At 49.0% G+C, this 4,384-nt stretch overlaps 1 pseudogene; it reads left to right on the forward strand.

Annotated features, from left to right (window-relative positions):
• The first annotated feature begins 218 nt into the window (after window positions 1-218).
• Window positions 219-4,384, forward strand: part of LOC105525022 — an 11,227-nt pseudogene continuing 7,061 nt past the window's right edge.

The following is a 4,384-nucleotide window of genomic DNA, read 5'->3' on the forward strand; positions in this document are numbered from 1 at the left end:
GAAAAAGAGAAGGAGGGACAAGGAGGCAGGACTGAGAGGGGAGGGGACAGAGAGGTGTCCTGGGCACAGACCCCGCCTATGAGCCTGAGAAGTGCTCCTGCCCCGGGAAGAGGGTCAGCACAGAAGGAGGAAGGACAGCACAGCTGACAGCCGTGCTCAGAAAGTTTCTGGATCCTAAGCTCATCTCCACAGAGGAGAACTCGCAGGCAGCATAGGCCATGGGGCCCCTGACAGCGCCTCCCTGCACACTGCACATCACCTGGAAGGAGCTCCTGCTGACAGGTGAGGAGAGAACTTCCTGGGAGAGGACAGGAGAAGGAAGCAGAATGATTGCATGGGGTTTCCTGGAGAGGATGGTGTTCTAAAAAAAAAAAAAAGCACTTTGGGAGGCTGAGGTGCGTGGATTATGAAGTCAGGAGTTCAAGACTGGTCTGGTCAATACAGTGAAGCCCCGTCTCTACTAAAAATACAGAAAAGTAACCAGGTGTGGTGGTGTGCTCCTGTAATCCTAGCTACTTGAGAGGCTGAGGCAGGAGAATTGCATGAACGCAGGAGGCAGAGGAGGCAGAGGTTTCAGTGAGCCGAGATTGTGCCACTGCACACCAGCCCGGGCGATAGTGTGAGACTCTGTCTCAAAAAAAAAAAAAAAAAAAAAAAATCAGGGGAAAGAAGGCTACGTTGGAGAAGGGAGAAGGAATAATTTTCCACAAAGGGACAGGGGTCAAAACAGGAAAATCACATTGAACTGGAATTGGTAAGAGGTAGAAAAATATCAAGTGTTCTCTTTTCCTGGTTAATCATCACTGGCCACCATATTTTGAAAAATGAAAATGATAACTATTATCAGATGACACTTCAAATGAAAATATAAGCAGGGCATGAAACACTGTCCTCAGCAGAAAACCCCAACCCTTGGGGAAAAAAAAAAAAAAAAAACACCCTGGGCATGGAGGGTCCTTGGAACTCTCACACCTACAGGAGGCTGAAGCCTGTCCCAGGCACTGGGGTGCAACCCAGATCACAAACGTCCCTGTCCTCACGGAGCTCGTGCTCTCATGGGCAGGAAGACAGATGTGCAAAGAGATCCGGAATGTGAGGTCAGGTGCCGACAAGAGCTCCGGAGAGAGCAGAGCAGGGAAAGGTCAGAAAGGGAAGACCCAGCGTCTCTGAAGGAGGTGTCAGGAAAGAAGTCTAAGGATGCCCTGATGTGAGCAGGACCTGAGGGCAGTGTGGAGGGAGCCATGCAGACCTCTGGGGAAGAGGATTCCAAAGAGAAAAATGCTGAGGTCAGAAGGGTTGAAGGAATGGGGTTCGTGCCGCTGACCTTAATCCAGTAGGACAGCAGGACACAAACACACAATCACACACACACAAAAAAGGGGTGTGTGTGTATGCGTGTGTGTTTGTGTGTGTGTGTCTTCAAGGCTGATGATTGAAGAGATCATCTCAGGACCCAGGGCCCCATCTTTTCACCCCAATACATAGGTCTCAATATTGACTGATGCTCTCTCCACCTCTTAGCATCACTTTTAATCTTCTGGAAACCGCCCACCACTGCCCAAGTCATGATTGAAGCTCAACCAATCAAAGTTTCTGAGGGGAAGGATGTTCTGCTACTTGTCCACAATTTGCCCCAGAATGCTGCTGCCTACACCTGGTACAAAGGGCAAATAATGGACTTCTACCAATTCATTACAGCATATACAAGATACCCTGATAGAATTCTATTTGGGCCTGCATACAGTGGACGAGAAACACTATATTCCAATGGATCCCTGGGGATCCAGAATGTCACCAAGCAGGACACAGGATCCTACACCGTAAAAGTCATGAAGCGAATTGATGATACTAAAGGAGTAACTGGACATTTCACCTTATACTGTGAGTGATTCCACATGATCCCTGAGTGTTGGGGGGCAAGGGTCACTTCTACTTTGCACAAACAGGATGGTCAGGCCTAGACTGTGCCTGTGTCCCTCTCTGCGTTATGTCCCATGTTGTGGTTTTGGCATTTAGTGCAGGACACACACAGAGGAGACAAACAACAGCAGATCAGAATTCCTTTCCTGCCTCCAGACCCTGCAGACACTTGCTGCACAGGAAGGACTCCTGATTGGGGCAGGGGTGGTGCTCAGCAGGAGGAGATCAGTCTCAGCCAAGTACTTCATGCCCTCTTCATAAACTTGACCTTGAGAAAGACCCTGGAGAACTGAGCAGGGCTTTGCCTAAGAGGCCCCATGAGATACTCTCAGAGAAGTTCAGCCCAAGGAGCCTCAATCCCAGACCCCTGTCCCTAAATCCTTACTCCAGACAAAGCTGAGGAGTCTGTGCCAGGGCTGGGTTGTGGCAGGGCTTACTGGGACCAAGGATTTACCAGCTGTCTGAGGACTGTGTCTCCTGTAGCTGCTCCCCAGCCAGGGCTCAGCCCTCAAAGCCTCATCTAGGCAAGGACAGAAATTTCTTCACCAGAGACTCAGAGTGGAGAGGACAGAAAGACAAGCTTTCTAGGCCATAGGCCAACTGCCTTGCGAGGGTTAGGACACTCCATAGAAAACCTAATGTCCGTGAAGCAGAAAAAGAAAACAGAAAATGTGCCTGGCAGCAGCTTGTCCACAGGGATCTGACCTGAAGGTGCTCTCTCATGGAAGTGAATAATAATAAATGCTGTTTGTGTGAACACCTCCACTGTGCCAAGCATTAGGTCACATGACTGTGAAGAATTTAAAATTTATTCACAGATAGCATGAAAAGTCACAGTCCATTTGCCATTTAGCTTATTTGACTGAGAGAAAACTGAGGCACAGGAAGGCACAGTCACTGAACCAGAGTCACACAAGCACAAAAGGCAGATCAGGGTCACATGAGATCTGTCTGCAGTCACTGGCCCATCCTGTCCTCCATCAGAAGTAACGGCTTATTTTTTGGCTCAAATTCTCTCTTCTTAGGTATCCAAACCTCAGAGGAGTGAGAGCAAATGGTCAGCTGATTAGTCTGTACTCCAGAACCAAATCACCTCCCTCAACCGTCAGAGTCAGTGGAAAAAATGTCCAGGCCTCTCCCTCAGATCTTAACCCCATCAGTGAACTCGAAATCCTGCATTTCCCAAAGTGCGCATGTCACTGGCATGACAGGATAAAGGAGAGGACCTTGTTTGTTTTCCCCACCCACACCCTGCACCAGCACAGGCCCAGTGAGAGACACACACTCAGGTGCTCTCATATAACAAATGAAGGAATTGAATGAAGAAATGAATGATCCATAACGTCTTTAGAGACTGGATCTTGGATGCAGAATCCTAGGAGGTTCTAGCCACACCTGTCCCTTGTCCTTCAGAGGCTGACACCCATGTTTCATCCCCCCACTACCTCTTGTCCATAAAGCCACCCCACCTCATGTGTAACTCTGAAGCTCTTTGGCCACTGGAGGGTTTTGAGGGCTCCCTGGTCCTGGACTGTGGAAATGGGGGCACCTGGTCCCTGGGGTCTCTGAAGTCACTGTAGGCCCCACTGTTCACTGCCGTGCTGCCTCTGCCTGTCTCTGCTTCTCTCTGTCCCTCATCTTCCTCCCACTTCATTCTAACTGGCAAGCCCTGTCCTGCACAGCTTCTTCCTCCACCCCTAGGCCTTCCCTAGACACTCCCTCTAACTAGGCTGACTGTTCTGTTCCCTTCCTGCTAACACTGTGGCCTGGCCCACTTCCCAGGAAAAGGGAAAGGCACAGAAATCACCTGGAGTTGCCACTCCTGTCAGGCTTCATCTCAAGCCAATGTCCCCAGGTCACTAAGAGAATAAGCTTCCACTGTATCCCCATCCAGGGCTCTTTCCCTTTGTGAGGCTGTTCTGTGGACAAGACTGTGGGACAGGGATAGACAGCTCCTCCATCCACTCTTATAATTCCCAGACAAGTTCTTCTGGCCTCCTGCACAAACAGAACCAATTTATCCAGATGGTGATTTGCAGTAAAGAAAGATTTTAATGACTGCAAGTCTGCGAAACAGGAGGACGGAGGTTTATTATTACCCAAATCAGCCTCCCTAGTGGATCAGGGGTTAGAGATTTTCAAGGATAGTTTCAGGGGCACAGGACTAAAAAATGGGTACTGCTGATTGTTTGCGGATGGAATCATGCGGGCGGAGGGAAATAATCTGTTTGTGCTTGAATCCACCTCTAGGTGGGGACCACGTGCCTGGCTGAGCCATTAGTCATGGGTATGGATGAGGTCAGCCGGCTGCCAGAATGCAAAGAATGAGAAACATCTCAAAAGACCAATCTCAGATCCTACAATTGTGATGTTATCTATAGCAGCAATTAGTTACAAATTTTATAAACTCTGGCCAAATGATATTTGAGCAGTAAGGGATTATAGAAACTGTGCCTAAATTTTA

This window comes from Colobus angolensis, unplaced genomic scaffold (assembly GCF_000951035.1).
Source record: "Colobus angolensis palliatus isolate OR3802 unplaced genomic scaffold, Cang.pa_1.0 Scaffold512, whole genome shotgun sequence".
Classification (NCBI taxonomy): Eukaryota; Metazoa; Chordata; class Mammalia; order Primates; family Cercopithecidae; genus Colobus; species Colobus angolensis.